At 45.5% G+C, this 14721-nt stretch overlaps 1 protein-coding gene across 3 annotated transcripts in view; it reads right to left on the bottom strand.

Moving 5' to 3' along the window:
- Positions 1-14721, bottom strand: part of CARHSP1 (calcium regulated heat stable protein 1) — a 59626-nt gene that overhangs the window by 22635 nt on the left and 22270 nt on the right. Inside the window, exon 1 of one of the 3 annotated variants that reach the window (XM_009640330.2) lies at positions 14613-14661. The exons of 1 other annotated variant lie outside the window; for it this stretch is intronic. The gene's annotated coding sequence lies outside the window, so the exon portion shown is untranslated. Of the gene's footprint in view, positions 1-12169; positions 12249-14612; positions 14662-14721 lie in introns of those variants that run through there. One more of the 3 variants, XM_035895851.1, reaches the window with a different exon arrangement.

Raw genomic sequence — 14721 nt, 5'->3', positions numbered from 1 at the left:
AGCTTCCCCTTCCAGCTTAGTTTGTGTGACTAACTTTCCACAATTAATACTGGTATTTCAATTAAAACTGAAACTCAGAGGGGTTGCAACATGGATGTGACTTGTCAACACAACGTATAAACATTATGCTCTCAGAGGCTGCCCACGTACTGTAGTGATCTGGCAGTTAATGGAGACCAGGACATTGCCCAACCAATCCCATGTCCAGTAAAATACTAATTATGAGGTAAGCAAAATACAACAAGGAAAATTCCTACTGCTTGTCTGTGCATACAAATTGATCTGGATTAAGACAGGGCCGAGTTTAAGCAACAACAGCTATTTCCAAGCACTCTCAGCAGTGAATACCTTTTCCCCATACACTGTGGCTGCCCTTCTGCTCCTCTAGCAAGCAGTTTGCTGCGTCTGAAAGCAACGCCACCCAAGCAGCACAAACCAGCCCCGCACAGCAGAGACCACAGAAAGGAATGGGAGAGGAACTAAGTAATCAGCAGCCTATAAAGTATATTGATAAAGATGAGGACTTCTTACAGTCCAGTATTTTCCACTGTTCATGTAAGCTGCCAGATGCACTTAAAAAAAATGCATTTAGGTTAAGGAAGAGTGGGTAGTTAGATTAGGTATGTTTCAACTGGTTTATGGTTATACTGAAGGATATATGATGATACCTTGTGGCTCATTCTATCAAAAATATAGAGGAATCAAGACCCTCTCTTGCTGGAAATCCAGTATTTGCCATGATTGATGCTGCATAAACTTCTTGCTCCCAATTGCCGAGAACAGAGTGAGCCAGCACCCTTCACTTGTAAGCAAACACAGGAGGCCATAGCCAGCTGTAGTGTGTTGGCTGCCACAGGTGATAGTGCTCACTAGGATTTGCCTAAAGGGAGAGAGTGCACAATGATATCAGGAGGACCATATTTCATCCCACATCTTGTCAAAAGGTATTTCAGTGGGAGCAGAACACAACAGCACCCAGCAGTGAGGTACCTTCCTTGGGACAATGCTGGGCAGCAATCGCCGAGCTGGGAACAGCACAGAGCTGTCCTGAGACCAGCACATCTCCCCTCACACTCTCTTACAGCACAAGTCCAAGACTTCAGCCTGCTTACAAAATCTCACTTATCTAACTTTTTGTTTAAAGAACACATTAGAAGAATTGGAAAACTCTCCCCAACTCATGGTGAGTCTGGACAAGCAATGACAGGTCCCAGGCAAGCATCCTCCTCTGGAGCTCTTCCAAGCAAAGATGAAGATGATGGTCGAAGATGATGGTGATAACTGGTGGATGCTAATCAGGTGCAAGTGTTGCACAATGACTTAAGTTTCTGTGCACATATATTATTGGCTAATGTAATCAAGTATTTAAATGATTGTCACCTGCAATACTGTTCACTTTGCTTTGGTTATCTCTAGTACAAACCAGAAAGTCCACAACAAGGTAGGGCCAGCAGGAAAAGGGGGGATTCTCAAGAGCGCCCACCATGTCCACACTATCACAGCTGCAGGCACAAGGCCATGAGAACAGTATGAGAAGAGCATGGAAAAAGCAACGGTGAAGTGCTGTCACAGCAGCTCTGGGAAACCCTGCCTTATCAGCAGGGGGGAAAAGGCTGCGGCGCTGCAAAGAGTGGGCCCACAGCACTGCCAAGGCTAAGGCTGGAACAGACTGAGCTGTGCTCTGCACCAGAGCTGCTGTCTGCATGGTGTTAGCCTGTCCTTTGCACTGAAACCCACTCCTGTGTGGTGAGCATGGGCATCTCCAGCACCAAGCTGCATCATACAGTGGAGATGTAACCTTACCTGAAATGTAAGCCCACAATAAGTCTAAAGATTATGCATACAGCTTCATTTCCTTGCTCATGCAAATCTGCAGATTACAGAGCAACACACTTGAAGTAAGTCTAGGAGACAGACCTGCACATCAGCCCTTGCATTGCCTGCACCTCTCAGCAGGATGCAGCAGCCTCGCACCAACCAAATATGGTGGGACCAGGTGGGAGCCACCATGGTGGGGATGAGCTGTTACACCCATCCATGTATTGCTGGGGCAGCTAATGGCCCAGACCTGAGCCAGTCCAAGGCACAGCTGCAGGCAGATCTTGAATCATCACTCCTGGATTAGCAAGATCAGGATGCAGAGCCAGCACAAGTCTGGGGTGTGACACCTGGCATCTTGCCTTGCTTTCAGTGTTCAAACTTCTTTCTGCATGAACTGCCAGCCTACAAACCCAGTTGTTTCTGTAGCAGCACAGTGACACTGTGTTGCAGTACTGCCCAGCTGCTTGCAAAATCACTGCCAGCAACACCCACCCTGACAGAACCAGGAGCAGAAGCACATATGCCAACTCCCAAAGCCCTCCTCCAAATGCTTTTTCCCGGGAGCCAAGTACACAGCATGTCACCTCCAGTAGCAAATGTTGGGTTCCCCCGATATAAGTTAGTCTTCACACGTCCCATATGGGCTGTAATAAAAGGACAGGGAAGTGTGAAGGGAGACCACAAAAGGACTTTTGCAGTGAAATGGGGGAACATCAGGATGACTTTACTCAGTCTGACGCTGGTAGCCAGGTGTGGCTGCCTAGGTCAGAGTTAAGCATAAGGTGAGTATGCAGTGGTGCTTACCTTCAACGTCTTTCCAGCATCCTGGATGTACAGTAAATGCCAAACTGAAGGTTGCATAATGGTATTTAATAGCCTCCTATGAGTTTTTTCAGGCCCTTCCTGAGCTCATATAATCTTTTAGCATCCACAGTATCCTGTGGCAAGGAGTCCCATGACTTAGCCATCATGTGAAAGAAAAATCTCCTTTTAATGGACAGTGAGGAGTAGCCCTTCTTACAGAGAAATTAAGAAAGGGCAGTGAGATCAGAAGACAGAGCATAGCAAATAAGGTAAGAAAAGGAAAAGGAAGGGCATAATATGCAAGGAACCAAATGGAAAAGCAGCATTAACTCAGAGGAGCACACAGGGAAGGGTGCAGGCTTAAATCAAACCTTAAATTTTCTACCAGAAGTGACACCAATGGGATAGAGAGCAAGAGGAGCTACAAGCTTCTTTCTGGTGTTTACCCATCCCCCTCCCTTTTAAATTTCTAAGTACAAAAGAAAAACTTTATGCCTTCTTAAAACACGTCTTAGTACTTCTAAGTCACTCCCCTTATTTGTCACTTAAATGGCTGCCATTACACTTTCTTAGACAATAAACCCTACTAGTATCAAATATTTGATAGAAGCTACGCTATGCTCCTAGAAGCTATGCTAAGGCACATGGAAGTAATTCGAGACAGCCAGCATGGCTTCACCAAGGGCAAGTCCTGCCTGACGAACTTAGTGGCTTTCTATGATGGTGTGACAACAACAGTGGACAAAGGAAAACAACAGTCATCTATATGGACTTCTGCAAAGCCTTTGACATGGTCCCCCACAACATCCTTCTCTCTAAATTGGAGAGCTATGGATTTGATGGGTGGACTGTTTGGTGGATAAGGACTTGGTTGGATGGTCGCATCCAGAGGGTAGTGGTCAATGACTCGATGTCCAAATGGAGACCGGTGACAAGTGGTGTCCCTCAGGGGTCCATAATGGGATCGGTGCTATTTAATATATTCATCAATGACTTAGCGAGATCGAGTGTACCCTCAGCAAGTTTGCAGATGACACCAAGCTGAGTGGTGCAGTTGATAGGCCAGAAGGACAGAATGTCATCCAGAGAGACTTGGTCAAGCTGGAGAGGTGGGCCAGTGCAAACCTCATGAGGTTCAACAAGGCCAAGTGCAAGGTCATGCACCCAGGTCGGGGTAACCCCCAGTATCAATACAGGCTGGGGGAAGAAAGAATCGAGAGCAGCCCTGCCGAGAGGGACTTGGGGGTGCTGGTGGATGAAAAGCTGGACATGAGCCGGCTCCTATGAGGACAGGCTGAGAGAGTTGGGCTTGTTCAGCCTGGAGAAGAGAAGGCTGCGGGGAGACTTGATTACAGCCTTTCAGTACCTAAAGGGGGCCTACAGGAAAGATGGGGAAAATCTTTTCAGTAGGGCCAGCTGTGACAGGACAAGGGGTAATGGCTTTAAACTAAAACAGGGTAGGTTTAGACTAGATAGAAGGAAGAAATTCTTTACAATGAGGGTGGTGAAACACTGGAACAGGTTGCCCAGAGAGGTAGTGGAGGCCCCATCCCTGGAAACTTTCAAGACCAGGTTGGACGGGGCTCTGAGCAGCCTGATCTAGTTAGTGGTGTCCCTGCTCACTGCAGGGGGGTTGGACTAGATGACCTCTAGGGGTCCCTTCCAACCCAAAACATTCTATGATTCTATGATTTCTAAAGATTTAGCTTGTCAACAATTTAGCTGGTTTTGGCCAGAAACCAGAGATCCATGCAATGTTTTATGGTCTCCAGCACAGAACCATTGTACTGATCACTCTAGACTCCTGCTCCCATCATCACACCTTCATTAGCCAAGGCTGGGAACTCTGTTCTTGGATAGCAGAGGCAACATGTAATACATTTCATCCTATTCTTGTTAAAGAGGCTCGATCACAGTAAGCTTATGTATTTCCCAGATGAAGTACAATATATGGCTGAACAGGGAACAAGCTGTCCCTTCCAGCGCTTGCTCTCAAGCTCCGCAACTCAGCTGTTCCTTCAGTGCTTTTGCAAGTCTGAAGCTCTCCCTCTGCCACTACTTCCATGCTGGCACATCCCATGTCAATTTATTCCAGGATTTACTTCATTTTGGCAGAAAATATTTATACCAAAACATGAGAAATATCTTGTGTCTAAGCATCTTAGGGCTCTTCTACAAGGCAAATGGGCTTATACAGTGTCATACTATTGTAAAGAATAGTTATACACATGTAAATCCCTAGGCACTTTTCAAAATTCTCCCTTTTTCAGCCTCCTCTTACATCACAAAACTTCAGCCACAATTACGGGTAAATTCATGCAACTTTAAGCCTTTTAAGGCTACTGAAATCCCCTGAAATATTTATGTGGCTCAAGTGTTACTCAGAACAATTAGTTCACTGTGTTTCCTCCCTAATCAACATTTACAGTAGGGGGAGAAACAGTTCACATTACAAAGATCTATAACCACAGAAACTTATGAGGCATATAAGTATTGGCAAAGGAAAAAATAATCCCATGAGGATATTTCATCTACCAGCATTACAGCAACAGGCAGATGGCAGGGTGCAGAGTCAGAAACCACTCACAAATAGCTCAATCCTCACAGCAGTACCATGAGGCATCCACAGGCCCCAGACTACTTTTTGCCAGGCCTGGCTCTATTTTATGGCTGTCCCAATGCACAGGCCATCTTCCAGTCTCAGTGCCTGACACCTCCTATATGTATTGCAAAGCATCCTAGTCTAATAACCCAAGTATATTTCAATTAGATCTCTCAGAAATCAATTAAACAAAAGGTTTGTGATTGAGACATCATTAGGAACCTGCACCGATATAAATTAATGATCAACAGATACACAATTTACTGAAATACTTTAGGAAACAGAAAATCCTTGATTTCCATTAAAGCCTACTCCTGTCCCATCCCGTCCCACAATTTCCTACCTGTACCCTACTTCCCAGGCTCCAGCAGCATAGCTGCTCCCTACGCAAGTGGCTGCACCCACAATAGGTTTTTCAACCACGGCAAAATTTTAAAACTACATTCCACATGCATGAAAGGTTAGTAGCTGGCTTCATCACTCCAGCAAAGACAGCTTAATGAAATTCAGCCTATGCTAATGGACAGAGCACTCAGGGTTAGAAATGCACATTCCATTAAAATCAAACAAAAGGGAACATTTTTACACGCAAACACTTAAAACAGGAGACAGGATTACAGACCTAAATTTTAATGGGAAAAGTTCATATATATAAATGCTTATAGATTCCTGGCTCATTTAACGATTGCATTTCTGTTTTTCTTCTTCCCTCCACCGTATTTCTCAACCCAATTACAGTGTATCTCACCATGCAGAACTCAAGCTTGTGCTTGTGACCCTGAGACCCACCTCAGGGTCCTCATTTCCTCAGCTTTAAAGTGGAGAAAACAACCTCCTTCACAGGAGCATGGCGAGGACCAGCCGTGTCCATATCTTTGGATACAAAACCCTGACTGAACTACAGTCACACATTGCACAAATCTGTTTTTTCTTACATAACCAAACTACTTGCACAACTGAGACTACATAAGGAAACATACACAACCAAACCGCTTACAAAACAGAAAATGTTGCCGTTTTACCTTAGGCCATGTTAGACCTCTCCTCAGCTGAGCCTTGGCAACACAACTACCCCCACTGTGAGCTGCTGCTTTAGATAGATCTGTGTGGTCTGCGGCACTGACAGACAGGTAGTCCCCATGCGGTGTAATCAAACCTGTGATTGCATGAATAGTATCACAGCCAAAGCATACACCCACAGCTCACAGCCTCTAGAACTGCTTCAGGGACAGCAGCCACTTCAATAAACACCTTGAACCCTTTGGAAACTACACGTTAGACAAATCCTCCATCACATCCCCTTGGCCTGTTTTGCAGTTTGGAAAACATCACTGATAATACACTTCAGACTTCTCAGGAAAAAGATTTTTTTTAGTCTCAAAAGTGGCTTACATGGACCACTAGTCCAGCATGTCTACTGTAGGCAATACATCGTTCTTAGCCAAGTAATGAGAAAATGGACCTATAGGGAGTTCAATTGCTTCCCCCGATTACCATGTGTGCACAAACTTGTCTTTCTTGCTCAGCACATCCACTCTCTGCATTCAGAGCTAGTTAAACAGCAAAAGGAGTCACACTGTGTTTTTACTGCCTGCAAAACCGCAGCGCCAGCACAGGCACGTGTGCGAGGCTGGATTTTGTGCCTACTTACACATCAACAAAACTATTTACCACGCTGTGATTTTGAGAGCTGTGGCTCCAGTGATGTGCTGGAAGTGTACGGAACAGGACAGAGCTGTCCAGAATCACAGATGCTGTCGCTATTATTAATGTCTACCGTGTTAATGCTCAAAAGCCAACACAGACCAAAGCAAGGGAACAGGCAACATAAGCTTTTCAGGGAAGGTAAAAATCAGCTGTTATAACTGAAAAAAAAGCAGATGAATCCTGAGGCATGTATGTTCTTCAAGTATAAAACTAAAAATTAATATAGAAGCACATGTTTAACAGAAAATTGTACTGAGCATTGTATTACAGCAGTCACGACCCCAAAGAGCTGCATCTACTTCAACTGCAAACACGGAGGGACACATGAGCAGAGCAAACACTGCACACAGCAATGGCAGTGAGTGCCTTTATGAAAGGTTATTTTGATTCAATTTACCTGTCTGTCCATGTGCTAATAGTTCCATGACCTTAAGAAGTTAACATTTTCCAGATTTGCTCACTGGGAGCTGATAGCAGCCTCCCACAAGCACACAGCTGCATACGAGCAGCACAACGGGGTAACCAGGGGACGGATAAAACCCAAAAGCAAGCTTCTGCCTGCCACACACACCCAGAGTGCAGGGCGAGCAGCCCAGCTGGGAACAAGCCCCACACACCCACCATGGGACATGCCAATGATGGAGGTGCATCTTCAGCGCACTCTCTCACACAGGGCTCCCTGGGAAGTATTTTCATATACCCAAGATTCGCAGCTCAACACACTACCCTGTGAGCTGGGACCCACAGCCTCTCCTGCCCAAAGCAGGCAGGAGTCACACCTGCAGCCACGAGGAGAGGGCTGCTGAGTGCTCTTTCCTACAGCAGCCCCATGCACACAGCACTGGGGTGCAGTCCTTCCCATGAGGGTTTAACACAATTCACAAAGGGCCTGTACAGGAGTGACATGGAGCTGAAACAGGCCCACAACCAAGAAAGATTCAAGATCAGCGAGAAAACAAAGGCAGGGAAACATGTAACAGTGCCTTTGTTATTTTTATCTATACCAATGTTTTGCATGAAACCTGGTGTTATCCATATAAGAAACCTCAGGTAAGCTTGCATGTCTGCCTGCCCCAGGAGCAAGCCATAAGTCCAGAAGTCACATCATGGCACCAGGAAACCAGGTGCATGCATGCCTGGTGGGTTCACCCTTGTCTTGGTGGCCAGGAGATCCCAGGCTGCACAGATTCATATTGGTGGGGTACCAGAGAGAGAATTCATCCTCAGGATCTGTGCCAGCGAAGAGGCAGCACAACAGCCCAGCCACACTAAAATGTTTAAGAACAAACTCGATTAGGATCCTAGCCTATCAAGTGTCCAGCAAAAACACTTTTCTCCCCACGGGGCTGTGATAAATGCCAAGACAGCTCTGTGCTACCTTTGTTTCTTATTTTATTCTTCTGGGAGGATTTTCATGAGAGGTTTGTCTACATGAAAAGCCTGAGGGATGGAAGGGTAGGAAAGGTCAGCACGTGAAAAACCGGCAGTGCAGGCAGCAGTATGATGACACCATGACCCTGGGATGCTGCCGGCAGTGCCTGAGCAGCAGCTCTGCTCTGCCAGATTCAGCCTGGCCTGGCTCCAGCAGTGAGTTTCTTTCCTGAAGCCCCCACTACTGTGGGTAAAAGACACTGCAGTGTGTCTCATGTCCCCAAGGAGAGAGACCTTTCTTGCCAAACCTGGTACCGGGGAAAAGTAAAAATAAAATTTAAAGAAATAATATATCAGAAGACAGTAGAGCTACACAGACATATATAAAGATACATTTTCTCCTCTAGAACCTGTGTGCTAAACATCAGTGAGAATAATTTTCAGGACTGCCAGAGTTCCTGGGATAGGGAAAAAGCAGCCTTTCTGCATGGAAACAAACTGCATGTTTATTCACAGACTGAGACTTGTGTAAGATCACTTTGCAGACACACTTTCCATTAACACCATCAAGCAGAAAGTGAATATAAATATTCACTCTATTTACTCTCTCCCCTACCAGTAAAATGAAAAACCTGCTATGTGAAATACTTTAACTCCTCCTCCTACCAGTCTCCATCACAAAGAGGCTCTATGAAAAGGCTACCACCACATTTCAAAACCCCTATTTGCTAGATTTTCTCCAAATATTGGAGGAAATAGAGACACAACCTACAGAGCTAAGTAAATTCTGCCTTTCCTGGCTGCTGTCAGCAGAGTTCCTGGTCTGGACATGCCACTGCACAACAGGCACTGCCTTGCTGAGCTGGGTAAAAAAATCCAAATAATTTATTTATGCATCAGTAACAGATGTAAATTTTGTAAAATGGAAATTCTTTTACATTGCTTCTTGACAGTTTCATTTACCCTTTTAAGTAATTGTCATGGTTTACTTTAATCAAGTAGCTGATATAACTGAAAACAAGCAAATGCCTTTGACCAGCCTTCTGAAATCGTATCACAAAGAGAAAGCCACCAAACTATAATCACTGAGAAGGCAGGAGCTCATAAGACAATATAGTCCATACTGCCAGAGTGCCTTGGTCAATCTGGCTGGCTGCGCAATGTCAACAAACCAAACATTAAACGAGTACTAACATAAAAAGAAAATTCCTTCCCAACAGGACAGGCAAGATTAAATGTTTATTTCCTGGACACAGATTACTCTTTGTCTGGACAGTCTCTTAAATAGCAAGTGGCAAAGAATTTGGAAGCTTGGGAAAAGCAGCGCTCCTGGAAAGGTTTTAAGATGCAGAGTTGTGCCTGAAGGAAAGCAGTGTGACTCCCCATGGCAGAGTTGCCACAACAGAACACACCATCCCTCCCACACTGCCCAAAACCAGCACTGGGAAGGCAAGGTGAATGTCAGATGCTGGGTTGACAGTTGACAAAGCTCCCTACTCCTTATCCCAACTGCGTAAACAGCCCTTTGGAAGCAGAGGTTCACACCCCGATTCTCAGAAATATGTTTGGGTTTGTTTTGGTTTTTTTTTTACTGTTAGTCATCAAAAAGCTGTAATTGCAGCAGGCAGCTGTGTCTCCACACCAACTGGCAGTCTGTTTTCCACCACGGGACACATACACCACTGCTGATGTGACATGCAGCACACTACATGCGGCTGAGCAAGACAGAGACACTGCTACAGGCTCCCATGCTGCACTGTAGGAGTGCTCACCATGCTGGCCACGCTCCACTGGTGTCTCGTGGCTGCAGCACCATCAACACTCGACCCAGCTTGGCTTCCCATCCCAGTTTCGCAGCAGTCCCCAGCACGTTAGCTCACAAGCTCCCACTCAAAGCAGCATAGACACAGACTTTGTTTTCTCTCTTGGAATCAGCCTTAGCTCTTAATGCTCTGCCACTTCCAAAGTCATAAGCTGCTCACAAGACATGGCAAAGGACCAGTGCGGTTTAATATTCAAGAGAAACTACCAGGTCAAGGTTCTCTGTTTTCCCTCGTCCCTCACAAAGCAGTCTGCAATCAGATCAGGCACAGAGCCATCGGGGTAAGGAACATGGTCATGCAATGTGGCACCCAAAGGCTTACTTGCTTTTTCCAGAAAACTGTAATAGAGACCTTGCCTGCAACACAGCTCTCAGTGGAAAACCACTCAGGGATTTAACTGAAGGTTATTTTGTCTTCTCTGTGCCTTTATCCCTCCACCCTCTGATCACCTTTCAAAGGGAGGCTGCAGCTCAACCAGAAGTTTACCTTCCCAGACCCCATTGCTAGGTGAAATGTGTGGTCACAGGGCACCAAACAGAACTATTACCCAAACAGCACCGCAAGAACGCGAAGGCCAAATTCACATTTTCTGTCCTTGAAACACACTAGTATTTAAACATCTGTCGACACCTTCACCCTATCTCCAGCTCCTCCCTGGAGAAATACAGAATTCAAGGCAAGTGTTAGATTAGCCTGCAGAGCCCAACACTCATACCACAGATAATGGGTCAAAAATTGAACATTCGTTTCCTTTAGACTACTATTCAGTTTCCAAATTGCATTAATAATGCAGCAACCTCTTAATGCAAGTGTCATTACCCCCAATATACTCAATCGTTATTAAAAAGGATTACTTAGGTTACTTCATTATTTATCTGTATTTTAAACTGGCCCAATGAAAAAAGCAGAAGTGCAACAGCCTCAAATCAAGGGCAAATAACCAGGAAACCTCTGAAAACAACCAGTAAGATTGTAGCATCAGAGGAACCACTCAAAGGGATCCCGATTTAACTGAAGTGGGAGAGATTCTTCCAGGCTGTTGAAGCCCTCCATTAGTGCGAGGTCAGGCTCCCAGGGCAGAACCCATGCCCCAGTTACCCATAAGCCCTAAGGCCAAGCCTGAGAAGATGCAACTTGACTTGCATGGTTTTTTACAGCTTCCCTGGAGGAGAGCAAACAACAGAAGCACCACTTTAATGTACTCCACATGCCCCAAAACCGACAGAAACAGAAGCTAAGTAAGTGTCTTTCTGCACCACGCAGTGACATAGAAAGCATCAGTTCGGTTCATCTCCCAGATGGGCCTCACAGCTGCCACTGAGGTGGGGATGGTGCTCTGAGGTGCCACCTCATGACAGAGTGGTTCCCACCTCTGCATCTTCTGTTCCTTAATGTCTTTTTTTTCTTAGCAACTAGCTGAGGGAAGAATGCAAAGTCTTCCGCCAAAGTGATCTCACTCATGCCTGTTCACAAAAAAAACCACGAGGCAGCTGTTTATTCTCAGAAAGGGGACACTGTGCAAGAAGCAGTGCTGCAACAGGGAGAGTTCAATGCCATGTATGCAGCACTGTCTTTGGTAGCTGCACAGATAACATTCATTGCCTTGTTCAGCACTCTTCCTGATAACACAGGTTATAACACACAAGCTACATCCACACACAATGTCAAGGAAAAGGAGAACAAGCACAAAGAAAAACCCTGAAACTGCTACCTAGCTAGCAGAGGCCACTTGGAGCAACAAAATTACAGAACTGAAAGAGCAGAGAGGAGTGCAAGGCTACGCCTGCTTCACCCGGGCCCTGAGTTCCCCCCTGCAGCCCCCAGAGACCATCCAGACAGCCAGCAATGAACGGAAATGAGCAGAGATCAGCACAGGAGGCAGAGGAAATGAAGATTACTGATCTTTCCAGGGGCCTACCTTGGACGTGAGGAAGACAATATTATACTGAGATAGAAGGAAGCAAAACAACTGTCTCTACCCTGCCCTGAGAGAAAAGAGAAAGTGGTTAGTCAGATGAATGCTTTCTATTTTTCATTTTACCTGAACTATGCTGGGGAGTGACACATCACACAGACCCAAATCACCACTCTGCATCGCTTGTTTCTCTACATGGTGCTTCAGTTGTTTCTTTTTGTTTGGTTCTCCACATCAACCTGTTGCAAAAAGCAGGATTTGAATTTTGTTTTTTAAAAACTGTCATGCGGAAAAAACCCAAATATGCCATTTCACTCCTTTTTTTACCTCCTCAAAGATTGCCAACCCCTCTGCTGTGCAGAGTGCTTTTCCCAGTCTTGCTGCCTGCCAGCCCCCAGGAGAAGGCAGCTCCCAGCCCTGGAGATGGGATGTGATCCCTGTTCACATCTTCTCACTCCCCTCCCCTGCTCCAAGGCAGAAGTTGACGGGTTTTGCACTTTTCCAACTCAATTCCTCCCCTTGGTCTCTGTCAGAAACCTTCCAGATGAGGGGCAGATTACCCATCAACTCTTGCCACCAACACCCAGAATATTTATCAACATAGACTCGAACAGTCTCATTAAATTTGGCTAATAATGATCCTCAGCAATTTTCTTCCAAGTTTCAAGCAGTTACTATCAATCCCTGCTGAGTCCACCCCATAGGCAGTGATCCAAAAATGGCTCCTGATAGAAACTTGAGATAAAAATAAGATGAAAAGGTGAAAACAGTAACAGCTTTCACCCTGAAGCCACCCTAGTCACAACCAACAGGCCCCAACTGCTTCTGTACCCCACAGCCCACTCACAGCGAAATGGAAGCAGAGGAAGGATTTCTTTACTTCTGCCACTGCCAGGCTTAGCACCAAGAACAACCTTGGCCACCGCCTGCTGGTCCTATCACCTAGAAATAACCCCTCACGCCACATTTCACCCAAAGAATCATATTTCCTGTAGTGTAATACCAACACATCTGGCAGTTTGCTGTAAGGGAGCTTTCCTAGCAGTAGATACATTCACATTCACAGTCCATTTATTTCTTCAAGCATATATAAAGGCTGGATTCAACAGTATACCACTACCCAAAAAGCAACAGTCATAAGAGAAGACAGAAGTCAGAGTCACCTGGCCTCGTCTGGCTACTTTCAAATTACCTGTGCTTTCAAATTTCCGTGCTTACTTATATGCATGCAAGTGAAGGAGGGGATGATACTGGTGGAAATATTTACAACCATGGGCAAACCACAGTGGCAGAAGCTTGGGGCAGCGGAGAGGGCAGTTGTAGCCAGAAGCAGGTGCACAGGACACAGGGGGACACAGGGGCAGCACAACCATATGTTTGGTCACATCACACGTGGGTGTCACAACACACATAGGGCTGTGGGATGAGCTCCACCCTCAGCTCTTCCCCTGCAAAGGGCCACTCACAAGAAACATGTTTTCTCTCCTTTTACACCCCCACATAGCATATGAAAATACACCCATTGCCAGAGAACGGTCACATCTTTCCTACATTTTCTTTGGAGCATGCAATTTTTTCCTGTAAACACACAAATATATGCATATTTTTTTAAAAACAAACCTTATTACACATTAGTTAAGCCTCTTTAGATTTAACAAAATACTACACTCCATTTGTGAAAATGCAAGACCTCTGCAGCTATGTTCATGGGACTTGCTATCTTCTGTTACTAATAATCAACAGAAAGAAACAAAGTATGTTTGCTAAACACAATATAGTAATCAGAAGGCAAAGGTTAAGAACAGCAGTCAAAGAAACCCTTTCAACCTCTCAAAAAAAACCGAACAGGAAGGTCATGTCAAACCAGCCTTAAAATTTTCTCAGACTCCAAGAAATCAAATCCGTCACCACAGAAGACTTTGCAAACATTTCTCAGAAGCCGGTCTGCAGTTCCAGCAAAAACAATGTCAGAAAAGAACTTCAAGTCCCCTCCCTAAAAGCCAAATTCAGAGGCACAGATCCAAAAATTAAAGCTCAGAGGCTTCTCTACAAGGGCAAGAAGTGACACGCATACACATCCAACATGCAAAGAAAACACGAAATAAGAGTTGTTTCCCCCAGTTTTAATGAATAGAGGTGCTGACTGTAAGAACAAACCGTTCATGCAACAGCAACAGACTCTCTAGCAAGACTGTTAAAGTTTTGAAGCATCCCTCTAAGCAACCAGTGCTGTTAGACCTTTTTCTTCCTAGTACAAGAAAGCTCTTATTTAGCATGCTTTGTCTTTTGCGTGATTTATAAAATAAGCGATTCTGAGTATAACAATGACACATCCCCAGTCCCTAAGTACCAAAAAAAAAAAAAAGCATAAATGTTAAAAAAAAAAAAGCAAGCAAACTAGCCCCAATATCTTAAGTGAAATAAATGCACGGAGAGCAGAGCACGATGCACCTCCCAGCAGGCACACCCGACCCGGCTTCCCTCCCCTGCGAGGCGCTTCAGCCCCCAGAAGGGGTGCCCCAGCCGGCCACCCCGCGCTCCCGGCGCGGAGCCAAAGGACCTTCCCCACCTCGTCCCCCGGTTCCGCTCTTCACTCGAGAAAAACCACGAACGGCAACAAAAGCGGCCCAGCGCCCCCCCGGTGGGAGCTGCTGCAGGCGGTCCCGGCCGAGCCCCCT

Source organism: Egretta garzetta, unplaced genomic scaffold (genome assembly GCF_000687185.1).
Source record: "Egretta garzetta isolate BGI_Z169 unplaced genomic scaffold, ASM68718v1 scaffold176, whole genome shotgun sequence".
NCBI classification, from domain to species: Eukaryota; Metazoa; Chordata; class Aves; order Pelecaniformes; family Ardeidae; genus Egretta; species Egretta garzetta.
Note: the sequence above shows the minus strand (reverse complement) of the source record. Positions and strands in the feature narration are given on the sequence as shown.